Here is a 24,411-nt window from a genome sequence, read left to right on the forward strand (position 1 = left end):
TGACAGATAAGTATGTGATTTATTAAACTCTTTTTTGAGGTCTCTATAAAATATTTGGCTCTGTCCTTGAACATTTTATTCAAAATATAATATTAAAATTATATCAGAAATCGTAATAAATCGTTACTCTATATAAAAGTTGGTTTAAAAGTATATAATTTTATAATAATTCTTAATAACTCATTATATTAAATTTGCTACCGATCCAAGAGTCTTCAGTAGTCAGATATTTGTAATCTCCTGTAAAATAGAACGATTAATAAATTTTCCTTCAAATGATTCAGTTCCGAAACGATTCACACAAACCATGCAGCTCCAAACTTGACCATCACCCTCCAGAATCAGCTCCTTGACAATCTAAAATAATGACTAATATTAATGCGGTGAACTTTTGCTTAAAAGTAAGACGAAAGAGTATTAATCAAAAGCCATATTTACCTGCATTCAAAGTGCACTTCAGACAGAAGAAAAAGATGAGGGAAACGACGACAAAGTCCAAGTGGAGACACTTTGTCTGGTTTGACTACCTGTTGGATGGGCACACAGTTGGAAGCGTGGAAGAGGCTGCCCGACTCATCCATCGGATAAGAATCTTACTCAATGGATCGAAAATGAATGAATCAATTTCATACCAAAATCAAGTTTATTTTTGTCTTAATGTCGGTGAATCGAGAATGCATCGGCATTTGGGCTTTCCACATCTGAAATATCAAGAAGATTAACCGTAAGATAAAGAGTTTCCGGTCAAACAAAATAAATGACACAACGATGTTGACAACAGTGATGATTGGCAGTAAGGGGATATGTTATTGGGTACTTTAGTTTAAAATACTTAAGGAAATATTTTTGGTTTAGTTTAGAGTACTTAATTTTTACGTTTTAATCAATGCTTTGATGTTAAGAATTCTCTCGAGTGAACCATACATAAACATACATATATATTAAAATGATCTTCATAGATCTTGTTCAAATATATAAATTGGCTACTCATACATTTAAAATAATAATAATGGTAATTAGCTAATTTACATCTCTTTTGAAACTTTTGAATCGTTTCTTTTGATTCGTCCACCTCTCCAGGCTGCACTGTATCGAGCGGCAAATGATTCCAAAACAAAAGAACTCCTAAATGAAGGCCCAATACATTTGGGCTGTTGAACGGGCATACAGACCAAATAAACACGTCGGTTTCCATTCGTTCCCCACACTTCACAGCCAGCTAATTAATGACGTTGGTCCAGTCCCCAGTCCCCAGTCCCCGATCGGTATATAGAGTGCAGGGCCCTAAAGACTGATGCCATTTTGGTTTTCATTGTCGTTTTCGTTACTCAGGGCTCTTATGCTTCCCGGACTGGAGTTGGATCGTCGGTGACGGTGTCGTAAGTGAAGTGCCAATAAACACGTGATTTACTTAACGTGGGCTCTCGGGATCTCTTTCTCTCTCTCTCTCTCTCTTGGCCTGGCGGGGACAGTCGAAAATCATGGCCCTTATCGCTGCCATCGGCCATCAAGATGCCGCTCATTAATTTTAAAATTAGGCGGGTTTTCAAGAAGAGTCCAAGCCGGAGAAATGATGTCCACCTTTTGGCCGAAGACCGACTAAACTGGCCAGCTCCCCCATTCCTCGATCCCTCAACCCTCAGCTCCTCACCCGATCCCCGATGCATTGCGACCGACCATGAGTGCATAAATTAATTAAGTCGGCCGGAATGGGAACGTGTCGACCTTTTGTCTGGCATTGTGGCGAAGATGGCGGCCCTCGTATTCTGGCCACAGATACTCTCGTACATGTGCTGGGGCCCCAAAGCCGTAGGACGTTGTAAATTAAAAGCCAGGCCGCGGCACAACGCGGGTCCTTTATATGTATGTAGATGCAGCTCCGCGGCAGACTGAGTCATTTGCATTTTGCCATCCGTTGGCCGGTCTCTCGGTCGGTTGGCTTGGCCTGCCCAGCCTGATTATGAAAGATGCTGCGTGGGTGATAAATGGTCGTTGTCAGCGGTCTAAACCCCTCGACTGTTGCACTTTCAGGGCGTAGTGGAGGTCCAGGGTGTCCTGCGGCTTTCAACCCCCTCGTTAACCAAAGTTAACCCCTTTTCGCTGAGCTCTCGAGCTGAGCTTCATCCCTCTCGAATGCTGACAAGGGCCGTGGACCGGAGCCAATGCCAAAAAAGGCAACACACAAATCTAATAGATCCCGATTGAGATTTAATTATTTCACTTAATTTTCTGGCTGACTTCGTGCTGCCTCACAAGTTAATGAAGCGAATAAATTTCTTGGCAATTATTCTGCGGACTCTTTTAATTGACCGCAAGATGGCCCGACTTGGAATCGGACTCTTGACTCCGTGACTGACTGGCCGGGGCAATCAAAGGGATAAGACGTTGAAGGACGCAGCAGGAGCTGGCTAATTAACTAATTGGCAAGTCATTAACTTATAAGCCAGAGGGATTCCAGCTCCTATTCCCAGCTTATTGAGTAGCAGCTCAAGCTTCACCTGCAATTTGTGGCTGTCTCTATGTCTTTTGTTGGCTGACTTTTTAAGATGAACTTGGAGTTATCCCTCCTCCTCCTCCTCCGAGAACGACCTGGTTTATGATGAGTGATTGTTATGAGTTGTCAAAAAGGCATGTGTGTCTTGGTCTGGGCCTGGGTCTCTCCCAGTTAAGCAGGAAATCCAGCAGGATCTGCGAGAGTATGCCGCGTCAACATATGCAAATAGACTTGTCTAAAGGTGGCCAGCGTGGTGCATATATTCCACCCTCGCTGGGAAATATGTATATTTCCTAGGAGTACGAGGTAAGAGGTACGAGGCTGTCGACACCGCCCCTTGATAACAATCAACCCTATGTGGCGGCTTCGGCGGAGTTTACTTTAATGTTTTGACAGTAAAATAAACATATCCAAGTGGATGGCAAAAGGTGGGTGGATTTTTGGTGCGCATGCACGAGCACTCGATGCCCTACCTCTTGGTACTACGAGGTACACACATGTTAATGCCACAGCCGGGAGGGTTCCAAGCACATAGATGTCAAATATAATTCATCATTCTGCTTTTGGGGGGGAAAACATCAAAGCCAGCCTCTGCAAGGACGAAGGACACACAGGCACAACCGGCATAAGCAAACACAAAGTCGCCAACAGCATCATTATCATCAGTCCGGGCGAGTGTTTTTGTCCGGTCAAGTGAACCAAGTCAAAATCCGGAGCACAGTCTGTCTGGGGTGTTGAATTGAAACTATAGCTCTCAGAAAGGACACTGAGAAAAAGTAGGAACTGAGGATTGCTTTAAGGAAGTGTTGTTATCCGAGAAAACATTTAAGAACTTGAGGTATTGATAAGGTCCTTGATAAACTTAAAATCAAATGCTTAAGCTCTATGAAAGCTAAAGTAATTAGTAGCATTCGAAAGTTATGACAAAAAACAAACCTTTTCCGATCCGAGGATAATATTGTCCTGCTGTGTACTATATTTTTCCCTAGTGCAAGCAACTTATTTCTGAACTTTGAATTGGCATCCCAATAGCAAGTAACAGATAAAAACAAGACCATTTTTTCCCCAATTCACCAACTTAGTTAAGGCTCGTTTTTGGAGCAAGGTTCACCGCAGGGCAAAGAGCGGCACTTAGGTCGAAGGATTCGCACGACGTCCTTTTAAATAATTAATGTCAATTAAGGGACGAATCTAACTTTGGCCATCAGTTGAAATGAAGGACTGTAGTACCGCTCTCTTACCTGTTTCGTGCTAACGGAACTGCCTGATGCCTGATGCCGGATGCCGGGGCTGTCTGTCATAAATATTTTATAACATCAATTACCAAGCACTTAACTTTCATGAATTTAATACGAAATACTGTGCTCCTGCTCCTGTTTCCGATAGCAGACACTCATTTATCTTGTGTGCCAATGGCGGGCAATCAACACTCCACTCCACGTCAACTTTTTTTCTCTGTTCAAGACAAGTGTAAGCCGATGCAAAGAACACACATCTGCACACATATGCTTATAGTGTGTGGCTATCGAATCCTGGTCCCGGTCCAGGATCGGTCACCCCTTAAAAGGGACAAAAAAAAAAAAAAAAAAAAACAAGGCGGTAGCAGCAAATGCCGTGATTTACTTCCCCTTTGGTGCAAGAAATCCCGAATAAAATAAAATTAAATACGCATCAGGAGCACAAGTGCTCCAGTCTCGTGGCCCGCGGCCAGGTCGTGAGCCCCTCGTCTGGCTGATAAAAACAATATCAATAGCCCCCGGGAAACACACACACAAGTACACCCTCCCCCTGGCAAACACGGAGAGGACCAGCGTCTGGCCCAAGATTTGGAGGCAGTCGTCGTCCTAAGCCCGGAGTCTCACTGTATCGGATGAAGGCGGCGCGTGCCGGTGACGCACAATTCCCCCATTGATATTCATGGTCGATTTTCGGGCCGATATACTCCCTTCCCCCATGTCCCCGTTGTTCCCGGGCGAAAGCGGAAAACAAAACGGTGCCCACATAAATAAATAAAATTTATGGCAGCTAGCATCGGTGAGCCGTCCCAATTGGATTTCAGATTCCGGATTTCGGGGCACTTGTCCATATATATATAGTGGGGCTTTGATATGCCCGATTATTTCTATTTGATTGTTTGATTAGATCGGAGGGGTAGCAAATCCGGTGAAATGTGGCTAAAATAACAGGCCGCTTAGTGGCATATGTTGACTAAGTTAGTACCTTGTATGTGCAAGTGATTAATACGATTTACGAGACACTAATAAAAATATAATAAGGAAAGGCAGGGATTTTGATAGAAATATTAATTAATATTTAAATATATTTATAATCCCCTTGAATATTATACCTACAGATGTGTCTAAATAGTATCAGTAATGTTTCTTATAAATAGAAAGTCATTTTGATACCCAGTACCCATAAAATACATTCCTATTGAAGCCTAATGAAAGCCGCTAGATGCAGCTAGCAGAAGATATCCTTAGACCCAAAAATTATATATTTTTTGATACTAATAAGAAATCAAATTAACAAGATACCTCCTTCTTGGCTATAGTAGATAATGGAAAAGAAGTGGGTATAAATTTGGTATGACAAACAAAGGTATTTCCTGGTAAAAATATTATAATATTATATACATTATTTGATATTAGTAAAAATAATATATGAATATGCTTAAAGTTCATATACATTCATTTTCTTGAAAATTATATCCTTCAAAATACAGATGTTTCAATCTTGTACCATTAATATTCCTTCTAATTCGAATGCCATTTTTCTACTCATTTCGGTAACTATTAATTTCAATTAAATGAGCAAAGGAAACAAAACCCCCCCCCCCCTGGACAGTGATCCCCTTGAACTCGTATTTAACTAATCTGGCTACAAGGACACACACCCCCGCGGTGAAGGATTGATTTCCAGGCCTCCCCCCAAACACTCTTCACTTGCTACTCCAAAGTCAGAGAGGGCTCTAAAGTCTCGGTTTATCTAAATGCTGCATTGTATTGCTAAAGTGTCCCCTGAGATTTTCCGAGGCGTTGAAGCGTGCCACCCCGGTTTTCGGGCCAAACAAAATGCAGTGGTTTCCGGTTCGCCAGCGACCCCAGGAACGTTCCCAGTTCCCAGCTTCCCAGCTTCCCGGGTTCCTGCTCCTGCTCCTGGGTGGGAGTTAATTCGCCAAAGTCAGTAACCTCATCAGGCAAACGGCTAAGCGTCTGTCTGAAGGTCTGAAAGTCTACTGCTGCCGGGGTGTCGAGTCAACCTCGTCGTCGTCGACCTCATCGTCTACTCTGCTCTGCCGCCGCCACATTAAATTCACGCCAAACGACGTGAGGCGCATATGTTTATGAGTCTCGTCGAGATTGAAAGCAGGCATGCCGGGTGCCGGGGGGATGGGATGGAGTGGAATGCCCATGGTTAACCGAAAAACGAAGCAGGACAGGACGCTCTGTGCATAAAAGCCTCATGGTCACCGGACTGCTCTGGCTCCGGCTCCTGTTCCTGCTCCTGCTCCTGCACCGAGCTCGGCTTTCTCTCCTCGCCGCACGCTGCCTGCTAATGGATTTCGTGGCACTGCCAATTGAAGGGTTAGGGCTGCGGGAGGAATCCTCTCCTGCCTCGCAGCATGCTTTCAATTTACTTCCACAACCACGGCCACTCCCATTCCCCTTTTGCCCATAGAGAGGACTACCTCTTCCTCCACCAAAACGCCGGGCTCTGTTATTGTTGTTGCTGTGACTTACGCACCGTGAATGAATGCCAAGGGCGCAGGAGGTGGGCCAGTGCTCGGGGGATGCCCCAGGACTAAACAGGAAAAAATATTGAACTTAAATTTAAAAAAATTATAACTATATTCTGATTAAGTTTTGCATTATTTTCTTTCAACTGTTTGAGCTTATTAAACAAAACCTGTAAGTTGGCTAACATCCTCTTGAATAAAAGCTTTCTTAAAATATATATTTTAATTCCCTTGTTAAATACCTCATTTTCTCTCAGTGCATTGGCAGGATTTCGTTGCACGCGACTTTCACACTAACGTAATAAAGAGCTCAGCGACACTCAAATTGAATACGTCTCATGGTGCGAATGCCGTAATGATTTTCTATGTGGAACTCGATGCAGATAATGGGGGAGACCAGGCCCACCCCAACCAGCCGTCGGTCCACCCCAAAATTCTCTCTCCCCCTCCCCCCTCGAGATAGATGGATAGAGGGGCACAAAGAGGGCGAAGGCCACCCCAGGCATCGTCTGCGGGCTGGGCGTTTTTGTTTTTGTTTTTGTTTGCCTGGTGATAGAAATTAACCCCTCAATTGAGGTTGAATTTAATTTGGCGCAAAATGGCAAGGGGGTGTGTTCCATCCTCAGAGTGTACTGTGTGTGTTGTGTGTGCTTTCCGGCGGCTGCTCACTTTGCCACCGTTGAAAGTAATATCGCTGTTAACGCTAAAGGGCCATTGTCAAATTGTCTCTTATTAATTATGATGATGCGTCGTGTGCCGCTCCAGCCCAGAAAGGGGGTGTTGGTGTGTAGTGTTTGGAATGCAAATTTCTGGGACCGATTCCTGGCACTGGCGTCTTTAACGTAATTTATTGCTCCCTGCTCACGGCCAGGCTTAGAGGCACCGGGGCACAGTGAAAAGTTAAGGCTGGCCGGGGTGCTGCTACTCCTTTCAGAATCCTCCTTCTGCCTTCTGGCTTCCGGGGAAGGGATGAGCGTGTGGAGCTTGGAGATAAGGTGGGCCTCGGCTCCGGGTGAATTGATTTGGGACGAAACTATGCACGGCACCCATGCAAAGTTTGCTTAATTTAGCCCAGACAATGGGGCTCCATGGAACAATGGCGCAGAATGCCATCATCCCATCATTGGGGAAAGGAAAGCACACACTCTTGTGGTGACCACACATACCCCCAGATGACTTTTTGGGGGGTCCTTCGAAATGCAATTCGACAGCTTAAACTCCTGGGGGAATTTCGAATTAAGCTGGCTAAATATTTCGGAGGCTGAAAAGAGTTAAATCGGCAAGACTGGGGGCACATTCCTTCTCTATGAGGGACTTTAAAGTCCCTTGAATTATTAGAGATTTCTTAAAGGGAAGAAGCCTAGAAACTTTACCAAATGACAGTTGAAACTTGAAGTGCACTAAATATACAACTTTGTGTATAAGGCTTTAGCCTGTCTTAAAAGAATATTATCTTAAATTCATTATTAAGTGCACTACTGTTCTGGAAATTCGAAAGGTCTTCCAAAGAAAGATTATTTTAAATCCTAGACAATTATTTCCTCACAATCTCTTGAGTACCTTCAACCTTTCATGTCTTACAAATCCTTTTTAATTGGCCATTCACTTTTGTGAATTATCACCAAGTTGGTCAAGAAACTATTCAAGACAGAAAAATAAACAACAAGGAAGGAAAGAAAAGCCAGCGGACACCTCAGGTGTGGCGGGATGGCACTTCTCCGTCTCCGGCGCTTACTGACCCCCAAAAGTGCCAACAATTTATGGAGTCGCAGCAAGTCGCCTAGCGCCCGCTGATCGCGTCTCGCGAATCGCGTTCCATTCACTGGCGATATTTCACTGCTTTATTAAGTTAATTTCATATATCACAACTGCAGGCGCCAGTCGCTTGTAGGGCATTTCAGTGGATATATATATCCCCTTTCCCATCCTGGCCAAGCCCCGCACTTGGAAGGAGCTCCACTTGACCAGGATGGACTGCGGTGCGCAGCTTGAGCTCGTTACTTTGATGCATTTGGGGCGAGCGTTTATTTGTGGACGCCACTGGAACAACAGCGGGACACTGCACAGGGAGAAATAATGGGGTTACATTAGGCACTAGGGTATTTATATACATTCAGAATATAAGTGCTTGATTAATGGGGGAGTTAAGGGGTAAAAGCAAGAAGTTAAATCTAAAAGATGCACTTGTAAACAAAACTAGTTTTGGTACTAGGTATTTAAGTATTTTTAATTTATATTTTTATGAAAAATATTTTTATCTTCTATCAAGAAAATGATCCTAGTAAGTCGATATAATTTTCTTTTGGTGCATTTCCCGATGCCCTGACTTGGTTCTGTCCGATCGCGAGTAACCAGTATCTCAGTCTCGATTAAGATAGCTCATTGAATCGTCGGTCTGAACAATTCCCAAATTGGCAACATCACTCAATTGATTGGCGCGATTTCCCACTCCCCTGACTTCCCCTGACTCCCCCTGACTTTCCCCCAAACCCGTAAGACCAAAATGTTGACTGTTTTTTATGCCGGCGACCGCCCATTAGCCACATGCGCGCCTGCGTGACACAACGGCATCAATCAAAGTTTCACCCGTTCCCATGACATATTCCGTACATTTGGCATGTGTGTGTGGGTGTGGGTGAGTGGCCACGGATCGGGGATTGGAATTGGAGCCACCGGGAGTGGGCATAACCTATCCGGGGTTGGAGGTGCCACCTCCTTTTTGGCCCATAGGCGTGTGTATTTTGGGTATTCCGGGTGCCGGCTGCGCGTAAAAGACATTTTGACAAATTCAAGTAGCACCATCTACACTCGACTTTAATAGCTTTTATACAGCTTGTCACGATATTTCATCAGTCAGTCAGCCAGAGGCAGTGGCAGTGGGTTATGGCCCAAACCACGGCCCCAAAAACGAGAATAAATGGATTGACACACATGGCAGTGGCAGTGGCAGTGGCACTGGAAAGACCCTTAGAGGAAGCGCGAATTTTATTCGATGTTATTTCCATTTGAAAATGAGTTATTGACACATGTAGCCACCCCCCAAAAATAGAAAAAAATGGGGGACAGAACGCAACCGCAGGACCAGATCCCGCTCCCCTTCCATTTCGTAAGTATTACAGAACATTGCGTGGGAGCGGCCAAAGGCAAAAGAGCGCGCATAAATTTCAGGCTGCCAAAAACCAGGAGGGGATTCCCCTTGTTACAGGCTGGCGCTCGTTCAGATTGCAATTTGCTTGCTTTCTTTCTCCAATTTGATTTATTTTATTTGCTTTGTGCGGCGCCGCAAATGCTTCGCCCAATGGTTTATTAATATCGTAGGCGTTGCTAGTAACGTGCCACTTTTGTTTGCCGAAGTGATTCGCCAGCCGGATATATGAACATTGGCTCGCACTCGTAACTACATATATTATTTTATTATATTCCCACAACGGGGCGAGAGCGGTTAATCAAATATCCCTCATTATGGTCGTTATAACACGGCAATAGTGCGGGATTGGAGTTGGCTTTCTTTGGGATAGTTTACCTTATAATTTGGAGATTTAATGAGGGGAGAGGGTGTATCTCATTTAGATGTAATAAGGGGTTAATATATGATTACTTTATCTTTGAATTGTTTGTTAATACTGCTTGTAAACATAAAGAAATGTAAATAAAATAAAAATAATTATAATAATAATCAAAAATGTAACTAGCTTGGGAAAGCCATTAGAATTTCTCTCACTGAATATTAAATTTATACAATTTTCCAACATTTACCTAAACGCTGTCTCTTTAAAAGCGATGCTGCACTCTCCCTAAATTCAATGTATTTATATCCTGGGCAAGACACCACAACTAACATACATACATAGTAGTTAGATGACTGATTGATGAAGTAGATGAACGACGGAACGAACGAACGAGCGGACGGACGGACAAGTGATGAAGCGAATTGCGTACGTGTTTGTATGCGGCATTAGATATTCATACGCACCGTGGTCCGCAGACGGATAGGGATACACATACAGTATGTCAAGAATCTGTTTACACACTGAAGATTTAAAATATTTTTTGACGGTGCATGCAAATATAACGCTTTTAGTAAGATTTTTAATATTTTTTTCAATGGATATCTATTTATTGGATAATTCTTAATGATAATATTCAAAAACATAAACAAAACAATTTAAGATTTAACAAAAAATTAATAAAAAATAACTTTTCACATTTTTGACACTGTCAAGAAACTCTTTACACAATATACAAAACGTACAGCTAAAAGGATATATTTAACAACTTAAACAATAATTTATTAATTTTAGTACTTTGTGTGCTCCCCCTTAGCATTTACTACATGCTGGATGCGTTTTTTCATGGAATTGATTAGCTTTTCGAAGAGAATTCCAATGGAATTCTCTGCCACTCTTCCAGCACTGCAGTTTTGAGGTCTGCTCGATTCCTCGGTTGCCTTTTAGCCACTTTTTTCTTTAAATGAACCCACAAATTTTCAATGGGGTTCATGTCAGGGCTCTGAGGAGGTGTATCTATAACCTTTTGGCAGTTATACAGGAGCCATGGCCGCAAAGTTTGCTCCTTATGTTTGGGGTCATTATCTTGGTAAAATTTGAATTTCGACTTTTCTTCGTCCATTAAGCCAAATTTTTTAGCACTCTGTCTCAAATTTGATTGGAGTATGGAGAGATACTGCTCAGCATTCATAGTGCTTTCTATGAATGCGAGCTCCCTGACTCCCTTGCTGCTTATACACCCCCAAACCATAACCGATAATTTACCAAATTTTACGGTAGGCACAATGTTGCGCTGGTTTAATGTGATTAACGGCTTACGCCAAACTCTGGAAGGACAATCGTTGTAATACAGCATAATTTAAGTTTCGTCGCAAAAGATGACGTCATCCCAGTAATTTTCCGGCTTACTGATCATCTCCATAGCGAAAGAATACCGCTTCTGAATGTTCACTACGGATAGCAGCGGTTTCTTTCGCGCAACTCTTGATGAGTATTTGTTCCGTAGAATCAATTGGCGCACGGTTTCGTGCGAAACGACTACGCCACATTCTTCCTCCAACTCCTTGGCAAGGGTTCTGATCCAGATTTGGGGGTTATGACGCACCTTACGCGTGATAAGGAGTTCTGCCCGTTTGTCTATCTTCAACTTCCTACCTCCTCCAGACTTTTCTTCCAGCTTTCCTTCAATTTTAGCCCGATTTAAAACATTGTAAATAGTTTTCCGGGATACCCGAAACATGTCGGCCAACTCAGCTGCAGATTTTCCAAGTTGGTGGTTAAGATAAGCCAACTGGACCACGTCAAAGGTCAATCTAGCTCCAGGCATTTTTAAAAATTGATATTGTCGCTTTTTGATGTGTGCTTTGCAAATTTCACAATAAAAAATGAAAAGAATGCATCCATGTCGATGCGAGCAAAAGCATAGGTAACAATAAAGTACCGTTTTTTTCTCAAGAAGGATCAAAACAGAATGGAAAACTAAAGTGTGTAAAGAGTTTCTTGACAGTGCCAAAAATGTGTAAACTCATTTGTTGTTGCTTTGAAGCTGTTCCTTTGGTTGTTTTGTTTTTGTTTTTGTACATACTCATTAAAAATAACCTATTTATTAGTTGTGCATTCAAAAAAAATCAAAAACATTTAAAAAAGGCGTAATTTTTCCATGCAAAGTCAAAAAATATTTTAAATTGTCAGTGTGTAAACAGTTTCTTGACATACTGTATGTGGATACCCGCACCCGGAGAGACGAGAGACGAATGTCCTGGGGCCGCCCAGGCGCTGTTGCTGTCTGATAAATCACATATTTTCGCTGATCAAATCAATCTAATTGACATCACTCAAAATGATGGCGGAAAAGTTTCCACATTCATTTTCGCATTTGCAAAAAAAAAGAACAGCGAGCTGAAAAAGCAGCGAATAAATGAGTTCCACCCCCGCAGAACGCCCCAGGCTCTGTTTTGGTTTAATGGTGGCTCTGTTTTGCTCTTGTGGTGCGTACCCATTCCTCCACTTGCCATCCGCATTCACATGGCCATCCCCATCCCAATCCCTGGTCCCATTCCACTGGCTGTGCCCGCTCCCAGTTGCCTATGCGGTAAAGCAGCGTGATTTATTTTCATTCCGATGGCAACGCCACCCAAATTCGACGCTCCGTCATCCTGACATTCGAATTGAAATGCAAATTCTGACGAATGTGCGCTGGTTTGGCGCACATGCCTGGATCCGTATCCGGATGGGAGTACGGCTACCGTGGAGGAGGAGGAGTAGCTGAAGCAGGAGCAGGAGCGGCAGATTGACTGACGAATGACTCCCGGCGACAGTAGGCGGTAAATGAGCGAGCTATCCATGTGTGTTACTTTCAGGACGCAGGATACACACTCCTATATACACACACATGGGTATAATCAAAGTCATCCACATAGATATGGATTGGGGATTGGGGACTGGGATTCAGGGTTTGGATTCAGGTTCCGATTCACATTCGTGGTGTGGAGCACCTTCGCATGTGCGTACCACTTCACATGCAACCCATGCCATTTGATTTGAATAGCACGGAATGGCATCTCATTTACTCTCTCGCATCATTATTTTTGATCCGAATACCAAAGATGCTCGAGGACTGAATCCGGCTGCGAGGCTGTGTCCAATCGATTACCGGTGGAGCACACACTCAGAGACTCTGCCGGAATAACCCAGGGTAAGCTATCACTCTAGAATGAATCAAGTGCGCTTCTGAGTTGAGATTTTCAAGTATACTATAATTTAAATCCTTCCTTTGTATTTTTTAAAACTGTACAAACTTGAATTTAAATGCTTAGTTGCTTATGTAGGAAAATTATAGAATAAGAAACTATATTTTTCAGAGCTAAGAGTTGGTTTCACTTAAATCTTAGAAAGAGAAACTTTGTGTAATGAATTAGTTATCTAAAATATTTACCTTAAATTAAAGCCCAATATACCAATATACCAGTATCCTAATAAAAGACAACACAGAAAAGATTTCCAAATTGAGATTAATGCATCTTTGGCTGAGTAATATTAAAAATTATTCAATAAAAGCATCGGAATAGAAATACTTTTAAATTCAAATAATTTGGTTTTAAATTCATTTCTCTAGATTTACTTTCGCTCATGTTAGTCTTGTAAAAACTGTCATAAAATTAAAGTTATCCCTTTCAAAGAAGGATATAAAAATCCTTTCTCATTTCTCCACTAAAAGACTTTAAACTTTCTAACCCTAACTTGAAGTAAAGTCCACGTTTTTGGCCACATACATTAATGAATAGAACCTAGACTGTGCCATGTGCTGAGGACTGCTATATACCCGTAGCCATACCCATACCCGTATTTAAAATATATGGTAAATACTCACCCCACAACACTCTCCTTTCACAGGATTCAAGCTCCGCTTCTAATGAAAGCTGCCGGTTTCGTCAGTTAATTCAACATCTGCAAAGTGCATGCATGTACATATTTTTAAAACAATGTCTGTTACCAGAGGAGGCCTACTTAAAGCGGGCATCATCATATGCAGGAGCAGGAGCAGGACCAGAAGCAGGACGAGGAGCTGGAGCAGAAGGAGGACCAGGAGCAGTAGATTCATGCCGTCGTCCATCAGCCATGACGTATGTAGTACGTGGTGTCGGCCAGCATGTAAATGCTGCTTACAGGCCCAGACAATATTAACAATTCCCCGCAACTTGGCCGACACTGTACTCGAGGTGGTCCTGTGTGTGTGTGTGTGTGTTGGCGGACATTATATGCACATAAAGTGCTCTCCTCTATCCGTCGTCCTTCGTCCTTTGTGTCCTTTTGCTGCCTTCACTCGGTTGCCATGTTTGTGTTTTTGTAGCCGCCATAGTCGTCGCTGCTCCTTGGCCACGTTAACAACTGTATCCCTTGTGGGCGCTCTCGTTTGATGTTGCCGAGGATGTCCTTCGTGCCCTGTAGGAAATGCTGCCAAGCCATGTCCTGGCGTCCATCCTCCTGAAATTATGCCACAATATATTTCTGAATACTTTAGCGAAATTTCAGCATGTTTACAGGGAAGGGAGAGAATTAATAAGCAAAACGGGGGATGAAAATGTAGAATTAAAGATCTCTTATATGGGGAATAATTCTGAATTAATTAGTTATACTTAGTTTTTATTAAAAATATATCTATTAAATCTCTCTAAGATTTAGAATAGTTTACATTTACTATCCCCAGTCAGAGGATCAACTGCAAAATAGATTAAAATCCCAGCTTAAGCTCTAAAAATTCATTAAAAATCAGGACTCTTTCTCTGGCGAGTCCTTTCCACACACGGAAAATCCTGTATACCTAACACTCGTGTGGAATGAACACCAACTGCTGATGGTGTGTGTGTGCGACTGTGTGTTGTTCTTGGACTTTCAACCGTCAGTGACGTTGTCGTTGTCGTTGTCGTTGTTGTTGTCAGTGTCGGTCTCGGTCTCGGCGGTCCAGTCACCGTCGCTGGTCGGGAGGCAAAGTTGTTCAAGTGGCAGCTTAATTCGCATAAAATGAAAACACGCTGTCTACATTGTTCCTACAACTTTTGGAGTTTTTTATGGCACTTAAAATGGCTGCTAGACAAAGGCTTAACAAACGGCCACTGCAGGATCTTTATTACGTCTGCGCTGGCGTGTGTGTTCTCCTTTTGCATTCTGGCCAACTCCAAGACAATGATGGTGTATCCAACAGGGTTATTAAAGCTGCCCCGGCCAACTATTCAAAAATTCAATCATTGCTTCCAGGGAGTGAGCAAAAAACAGAAAAAAAAACCAGACACACTCCACTTATATAGCCAGGGATTGCGGCTGGAAGTGAATGTGGATATGTGACCTGTTTAAAAAAAAAAGTGTCGCCACCCAAACGGTGGCAAAACACCAATGGACGAAAATCAATAAATGCAAATTCATTTTTATTGTTAACATTTAAATAAAAGGTTGCTCTTCATGGCCAGCATACAATGTAAAAAGCCCGGGGAATGCCACCTCCGATAAAACAACGTCAATGAAAGCACTCACATTTTTTTATAAACTCACTGTTCTTCATCCGCAAAGCGCCAGACCTTTGGCGGGCCCCAACTCCCTCCATTATAAGGCCATCGTTTTTGGCCCTCTTTCACCCAGTCCACCTGGCCAAAAAGGACATCAGGCAACAGAGTGTTAAGCTGCAAGTCCGCAAATAATCGAATATACCGGTGAATCCCCATTTTTAAAGCAGCCACAATTTAATGGAATTTAAATGCTCATTTTCCGGTTAAAGTTTATTAAAATCGATTGGTTTGAATTGAATTTTATATAAAAATAATCTCAAGAAAGTTGTATTTAAATGTGAGTAGTATTACTAGACTGAATAATAGCTTCAACTCACACAGAGTAACATGGCTAATGAATTTTCACCCCTTTTGGGGCTCAACTAGGGATGATAATAAAGACATTATATAAGAATTTTTGTAGAAAATATTTCATTTACTTCCTGCCTTTGGGAGGCTGGTATTTTTTAATAACAACCAAAAGGGGTTGCCGGTGCCTCTGGCCTCTGGCTTTTCCTACAAAAAGCGTGCCAAGCGAATGAACAGCTTAATCGACAGCACGAACGCTAAACACACTCTGTACCGGTGGCTCCCGTTAAGAGCGACCCCTAAAAACAATAAACTAAACTTGTTTTCCGGCTGATCGTTGGTCTTTTCATAGCTGGACGGTTTTGTTAAGAGTCTTAGCTGGTAAATGTAAGTGAATTTGAGGTAACTAAAAGGGAGTAATTAGGGTTAAGACATTGCTCTTTATATTAAATAGTATATAGTGATTTTAAGTTGGAAAGTATGTTCACATATTAACTAAAAATATTCATAAAATCCCTGTTAATCTCCGCTGAAAAGATCTTATCAATTGTTAATTATCAAACCAGGGAGTGCTCTCTTTTCTTGCATTTTTTAATTAATAATCTAATGAGACAGTGTACGATAAATTATAGAAATAATTATAACAATATCCACACCCAGTAATTTTGCATTGCCTCAGCTAATAACTAATTCCACATTTAATGGTGAGAATGGGTTGAAAGCATTAATAAGTTATGTTTGCTTAGAAGCACATTTGCAACATTTCGCAATAATTTACACACCCAACAAGGCAGCGCGGTGAAATGTGCGTGCAGTGCCGCTGCTCTTCATTAAAATAAAAATTCATTTCGCTAAAAAAATACAAATAAAAATAAAAATATGAGGCAGGTAGAGGTGCATTCAGTCTACCATCAAATGGAACAAATTCTATTTTAGTCGAACGCGAGAAATAGTTGCATGTTGCGGCTCCTCCTAGACTCCTAGACTCTATGAATATTCAGGCGGGGGCTCAGACAATGTAGAAACTGACCCAAAACCAGAGGCTACAAAAGAGAGAGGGACCCAATATATATTTTATATATTCTATTTGGGAACAATCAATCGAGTATGCAACACATTGCGATTCCCACAGCCGAAAGCAGGCAACGACCCTTCGTGTAGGTCCAACTTCTTGCTCCACTGCACCCAAGTGCAATCCGGTTGCATGTGGCAAGCTGGCCAAAGACGAGGCCGAAACCCAAGACGGGCCTCTTGCGGCGTTGCAGTTGCAGTTTAGCGGTTATATTCTGCATAAATGAATATGTAATTTTATTTTTATTATGGTGCAAATTGCGAATTGAATTGTTTTTAATTATTCCATACTTCCACTCTCGCCGTCAAATGCCGGCAACCACCAATTTTTCCTAACCGCCACCGCCACCGCACCGCAGCACAAAGTCTAACCAGTTGAAAATTCCATTGGAAACAAAATACTTTTAGTCTCTAAGCTCAAACAAAACTGTTCATTATTTGGTTACTTTACTTTAATTAATAACAAGATTGGTTAACGCTAGCTCAGCTGGCTTGAATAAAGCGGAATATAATGGTAACAATGCAAATGGTAAACAATTCTAAGCTAGTAATTAAAATATAAAAACCAATAAGGAAACAACTGTGGAAGTTAATGGTTTAATTAGTCATACAAAAGATTGTTCTTTAATAATAAATTTGCATTGATTTTAAAGTAAAGTAAGAGAAGGAAAAATCACTATAGAACCGTGTGTTTATTTTAGGGTTAAATACTAATATTAAAATTACTAATAAAAATCTGATAGCTCTAAAATATATGATATTTTATAGGAAATACTTGAGAAATCAATTGACTACTTTCTTGTAAAATAATTATATACCAGAACACAAATTATACTTCAAATGTTTCCCCTATTAATTCATGACTAATTAGTAATTACGGTGTACCGGTTCCTTTTGTCTACTCAAAATGTCATGAAAATCGGTAAAAGAGATAAATCATAACACTAGTGAATTCGACCTGTGACATGTGCACTTAACACATACTTTAGTTTAATACATTTTATGACCGTCTCCATCCAGGAGACCTTCAAAGTAGCACAACGGCGAGCAGTATGCAAATTTTATTTTGCTCGCGTTTCGTGTGCGCTTCAGAGGATATTGTTTCGTTCTCGACTGGTTTTCAGCTCTGAGCTCTGAAACTCTGGCCATAACGAGAGCTACCTGGCCGACAGCCGACAGCCGGCTGCGGCTTTCTTGAACTAATTAAAAATTCCAGCGCCGCAATTGCGAAATTGGTCTCTTATCGGTTGTATCATCGACGCCACGAACGCTTAAACATGATGCGCTGATGAATAGCTGCCTAGGCTAAGGGTGCACTATATATACTATACTGTACTAAATATATATATATATATAGGTAGTGAGGAAAATGGAAAAGCATATTTATGAATATGATTATTTTGCCCATGATAATTTTTTGTTGTTTCTCTCCTTGGTCTGTGCAGGTTTATTTTGCAAAAGCGACGGAGGCGTTTTGCGAAACAATTTCTGTTTATGGTCCCAGACACGCGACGAACATACGAACATAGTTGCGTGGCTTTTCATCATACGAATAAAAAATAGGAATAACTAGAGAGCTGGAGAAAACTCTTAGTCAGGTATTTTTTTCTTCTATATTTTCCCCGCATATTATTTCTCCTCTTTATATGGGTATTTTGTGCGAGCCCATTGCATGGCATTTCCCTGCTTGCCGGCGAAAATTTATGGAAACATATGCAACAGTCGGATGGTCCAGCACCTCTGATATGAAGGCTGATTTGGATAAGCTTTTTGAATAAAAGCCTTGGAAATAAACTCCCTTAAGGCTATTGCCTGCGATAACTAAAGTGATTTCACAAAGGACTAGTACTAGTTTTAAATATTTTTCCAACTAATATGAGAGGGGTATTTATGACCCTTTGTAGTTTTAATTTTTCAGTTGTGTTACTTCAATTTTGTATAGTTAATAATCAAGGGCTTATTAAGACAATTTAAGGTTTTATTTTGTATAATTACTATAATAATAAATAAAATATTGTGTATTTATTTGTTGATTACAGATTGGTTCCATTATCTGTATCAGACTATTAACTTTTTGTTATCACATCAAAGTCGAGTTTATATAATATAAGGTGAGTGATACTCTTACATTTTTGTATTAATTTTTATATATATTTAATAATGGTTTTATATTAAGTAAAGTAATGATTGACAATTAAGAATTTAAAAGAATTCTTTCATATTATATATTGAAATGTTATTATTACTCTGCTTAATTCAAAAGAATTAGAATGGATTGAAGAAAACTTACGTAAATGGACTTTATGGATGTGTTTTAATGAATTTATTTGAATTACACTTCCTTACTTATGTTACATGCAAAAAACTGAGATTAATTATATTTTTATACCCAATTTAACAACTAAATGATTGAGAATATGTATTAATATTATTTCAGAGTTTTATCTGGTTTTTAAATTAAATGCCTTTTGAAATAACTTTTACTCTAACGATTATTACAGTGCCAAGGTTAAATTTAAACATTACTGAATTGAAATTGAATTGAATTATTAAATTATTTAATTGAACCAATGATTTACACATTTGTTTCGGAATTTGTTTAACATTCTATTGATTAACTGGGCAGACTCTACATATTGTTTATTGCATAAACAAGTAAAACAATTCCATTTCCACATGGTTTTAATTCCAACACACACCAAAACGAAATAGTGGACTAAAAGAATACTTACATGAAAGCGCTTTGGCAGCGTGTAGTTCCGGCAACAGTGGTCGTTTTGGCCGGGTTAAAAGTGGGGCAGCTGTCGGGGCTGCCGGGGTGCAAAGTCCATGCCGCACGGGGCAACAACTCAACTTGTAAAGCTTCGGCGTGCTTGGAGGTCAAAGGCGTTATAGAACGCCAAGACTAGACCGAGACGTTGTCGCTGACGGGCACGTGATGTTGATGTTGATGTTTTTGGCACTCGAAAAAATGTTACTTTCTGGCATTTCGACGTTTTTTATTTGATTTTGGTGGTTGTATTCGTAGGTGGCTTCATCGGGAGCACGCACTTTTCGGCTTATTCGCGATTTTTCGGCTTATTTCTGGTACCGCCACCCAATACCACCCACCGCCCACCGTCGCCCACTGCTGCTGCCGCTGCGACCTTGCGCGCCCACTCTCGCCCATGATGTGCGTATTACCAAGTTCGAGCGCATACTAGTCGTGTTGCATGCTCGCTTTTGGCCAAAAGCCCACTCCTGCCAAAGAGAGCGAGCGAGAGAGAGCGGGGGTTGCACACAATGGAACAGTGGAAGTTGCGCATGTGCAGTGGAAAACGGGTTTTCTCCTTCTGGCGCGAAAGAGACGGCCAGTGTGGTGTGCACTGCTTCGCACCGCTCTTTCCAGCTGCCACCACGGAGTGGGCGGTGGGTGGTGTTTTTTGTGGCACTGGAGTTGCAACTGGAACGCCCCGCCCCCTTTGGGCAAGTCGCGAAATATGGCCAAAATGTTCGCCTTGGCAGCCTTGCTGTATTTCTTTTTTTTTGGGCCACGAATTTGCCAGCTTTTAATTAGTACACATGGCCGGAAAATGGAAAAACCAGTGGGGTAGCAGGAGGGTGGGTGGCCTTGGGGAGAGGTGGTGACTCTCTCTCTCTTGGGGTGGTGCCTGCTGCCTTCCGTATCACACCTTTGATCCAATTTAGAAATACCATAGAGTTGGCGAAATAGCCAATTAACTTGCCTCCGATCAAAAGGCAGGCCACTGTCCATTCAAGGACTCCAAAAAGGGCCCAAAGCGATCCAGTAAACTAGACAGCTTTTCGTGGATATGAGTGCACTGGAAGAAAGCGGATGAAAGTTGTAGTTATTTGATACTTAAATGTATATTTATTATTAATATAATTTGTATTTATATTTTTCAATTTCCTCTAAAAACGGGATTTTATGGAGGTATATTTTCCAATACATTTTATAAATAAAATATAAATGAAATAGAACAGAAACAAGAAAGGACCTAACTTCCGAAAGCTGAAAATTCGAATCCCTTGCAGTTTGCAATTGAATCGTGGAATCTTGTTGGAAATTTATCGAAAAATTAATTTATTTGCATTTGGAAAATGATTTTTTTTTTAGTTTTTCTAAGGTTCACAAATCTGTTGATGCCGATCAAGAATGTATATGATTTACTGGCCGGAAAAATAGCTATTCAAATGATTATATCTTATGCTAAAATGTATCTTTAATCAACAACGAAATAACATTAAAATTAAATATTTTTTCAACTAATTCAACCTCAATAAATTTCACTTTCCTCCGTGTACGAGTGCGTCCATGTGTACTACGCACTGCCGTACATATATTAGTTACTCAGAATGGGTTTATAGGGGGGGCCTCGTAATATAAGGATATGGGGTATATATGGCTGCGCAGAACACGAGATAATCAGGCGAGCCCCGAATGGGGCCTATATGCATATGTATACCAGGGCTGGGCTTGGTGGGGCCGGGTCTTTGTCGAAAATTGCATCCATGTCATGCATGCGCATCCATTCATTACCTAGTGGCTGAGTGGTCGGAAGACAGCGTTTGGCGTTTTGTATCCCGGCAAATATGCCGTGTTCGCATATTATCCCAAATGTCCCTGGCAGCTCAACTGCCCCCGCTGTCGCCTCCCCCCACCCCGAAAAAGTGCTGCTAAGCCCCCTTGGAGCTCCTCGATTCTACGCCCCTTTTCCCGACCAGACAGTGTGTACTTTATTTTGCCGAACGAACAAACATCTTGTCGGACGAGCAAGCAAATGACTTTTCCCTCCCAACTTTCAGCCGATGTCCTTTCTGCAAGCCGTGATGCTTTTCCTTTTTTTCCTAGATTTTTTTTTCGGTATTGGTACCAAATTTGTCCTGGCAGTTTGTGAAGGTAACGCAGCTGAAATCCCTTTAGGTGATCCCAGGTAATGCCGAAATATTGCATTCATGTTTTATGCAGTTTTTGGAAATTGTATTTGACTATGTAACTATGGCTACGTACTTTAATAGATTTCAAAAACAAAAAATTAATCCTCAGTTTGTATTGAACACTTTCTCAATACTCAACCTTTCCTACTTTTCATTATCTGCTTCAATTTTTAGATCATCAAAATATTTATTAGATACATTAACAACTATTGATTGGTTTTCTATAATAAAGTTTTGAAATGATTTATTATTTTTCATTGGCTTTTTGGCCTCGATATCCCTTTCAGAAAACCTAAAGTATGTGTATCGTTATAATCGATATTATTATATGACAATTTTGTGGTTAAATCAAAGTTTTTCAAATATCACAACTAAGCCACAACTTGACTGGGCTAGCATGAACCAACTGTTAATTCTTATCAAGAATATATATAACTTATAGGATCGGAAATGACTACTTCAGTAAATTTTTGTATTTATGCTTCTGACTAAACTTATAATACCCTGCAAGGGAATTATAATGCAGAAAAAGTTGGCTCCAAAGTCAGGTTCGTGAATATTTGACAATTCGGGCTGTCTGTTAACTGTGGCTATACGTTCGTAGATATATTTAATATAAATTACTGTATCACTTCAAATTATAATGACATAATGGGCTTCATGGCAATAAGGGAATTAGTAGGAAAATAAATGCATAGCATGCACAGCTTACTCTACCTAACCTAACCTGATCTCTCCTACACCATCAATATGCATAAAATAATTGTCATGGTTTAGACTTACCTTAGTAGATGACACGTGGTAATTATTTTTCCTTGTAGCTTAATTTCTTCCAGTGTGGAGTTAAGTTCGTGGTATCATCGAACTGAGCTTCTTCTTGGTTATCCAGCTGTACTGCATTAGTCAGGTGATATTTTTGGGGTGGAAGGGCAACCACAATCACTATCACTACACTATCACTACACTATCACTTTAGATGTAAACACTGGGGAGGCCGCGGACAGAATGAGGCCAGCGCTACGGTAGCGCCTCTATTTATAGTCCCCGAGTGAAGAGAACAGAGAAAGTGAGAGCGCGAGAGAGAGAGAGATACAGAGAAAGCGATAAGAGATACAAAGAGAGCTAGGCAAACCAAAACAAATAGATTGGAGAGAGAGATAGAGCGGTAGTGAGAGTGAGTGAAAGAGAGAGGGACATACAGAGACATAGACAAATAGAGAGATAAAACTATTGAGAACTGGAATAGTTATAATTAATTGAATGCTGATTTTGCTGATCAAGAATAAACATTTATACTTTATATAGTCGAAAATTACTCCTTCAATGCATATCCTACTCTCAAAGTCAATTAAGTCTTGAAAAATGTATCTGTCTCCTATTAGCTCACCGGCATTTAAGTTATTTAATTAACAACTTATTCTTTATTACTGCTAATCAGTCATAATGCTCTCTAAACGGTAGCACTCTGAGTCGTGCATTAAGTCGCTGATCTAACAAATTGCTTGCCAATTACTATTAATAATGTATATAAAACGGAGGCCTTAAAAACTAATGGGTAATATTAATTGATGAAAAAATCTACAGCAAAGTCATAAGCTTTCAGTTAACTCTTTAGACGGCAATGGCGCAAATAAACTTTAAAAGAAGGAGGCCCCCGGTCCAGAGGCAAGTGCCATCAGCGATCTGAATGGGCATATTTATGGACATGCTACATGACTTCAACTCGGACTTGGACTGGGACTGAAGCTGGAGCCTATGAATTGGCTATCATATGTTGGCTTCATGATCTCAGCGATGGCGAATTTCCGCAACCGCTCATGTCGGCGAACTAGCGACGAGTTTGAATGCGATCTCGGGATCGGAATCGGGATCGGGATCGGGGCTCGAGCACAGGTATCCAGCCAGATACCAAGCGGAGACAGCCATGGCCGGAGGAAACATGAGCCAAATAAAAAGCCCATTTGCACACAAATTTACTTCCAAAATGCCCGAGATGCGCATCATTCAAACCGAGAGGTTGAGAGGCTGAGTGCCAGAGAGGCCGAGGCCGAGGACGAGGCCGAGGACGAGGACGAGGCCGAATGTCCATTGGTAACTGGACACCGGATGCAGATAAATCTTTGGGCCAGCCGCCGGCACACATCCCCCGTTTGCTACGAAGCCCCAACAAGAAGCACGTTGCGTAGCCTGAAGCTGGCTGGCTGGCCTGGCTGGTGGAGGCCAGGTGAAGTGCCCGGTTGAAGCTCGATCGGAATCACCAGATAAGCCATGGCAACAATCCCTGCTCGAGCGGACTGCGACAAACTTAATTGCGCCTATTCCCGCATTAATTGCACACACACGCGCGACGATGGCGTCTCCCGGCCGCCGGAATGTGTTAATTAAATATTTAAATTATTCGTATTCGTATTCGTATTGGAGTTTTGCTTTTGTATATTGGATCCTTCATTACCCGGATATCTGCTAGCTGGTTGGCTGCCTGGCACGCACGGTTCTCATCTGTCCCGCTGTCCTTTCTCGCAGGACATGCACTTTTTGGTCTAGACTGTTTGCGGTCATCGGGAAAATAACATCAGCCACAGCAGCAGCATCTGCATTTGCATCTGCATCCTCATCCTCATCCTCATCCTCGTCCTCATCCTCGTCCTCATCCTCGTCCTCATCCTCATCTGCTGCCTAGAGAGGAGAACCCGACAATCGCGTCCGATCAGCGTGCGTTTTTATTGCACCATTCAACATTTTTTCCTGCACAGAGGGAAAAGGAAACTAAAAGAAAGATACATTTTTAATTAGATTAAATAAATACCAAGACTT

At 41.4% G+C, this 24,411-nt stretch overlaps 1 long non-coding RNA gene across 1 annotated transcript; it reads right to left on the bottom strand.

Moving 5' to 3' along the window:
- Positions 1–20,480, bottom strand: LOC110190714 (uncharacterized). Its single transcript, XR_015272040.1, has 6 exons — positions 19,392–20,480; positions 13,748–14,224; positions 13,611–13,687; positions 439–701; positions 307–357; positions 1–240 (listed from the first exon to the last, which is right to left on the bottom strand). It is a non-coding gene; the product is annotated as an uncharacterized LOC110190714 (long non-coding RNA).
- Positions 20,481–24,411: the final 3,931 nt, after the last annotated feature.

Source organism: Drosophila serrata, unplaced genomic scaffold (assembly GCF_035046125.1).
Source record: "Drosophila serrata isolate PLE 108 unplaced genomic scaffold, ASM3504612v1 contig_272, whole genome shotgun sequence".
In the NCBI taxonomy this organism is placed as follows: Eukaryota; Metazoa; Arthropoda; class Insecta; order Diptera; family Drosophilidae; genus Drosophila; species Drosophila serrata.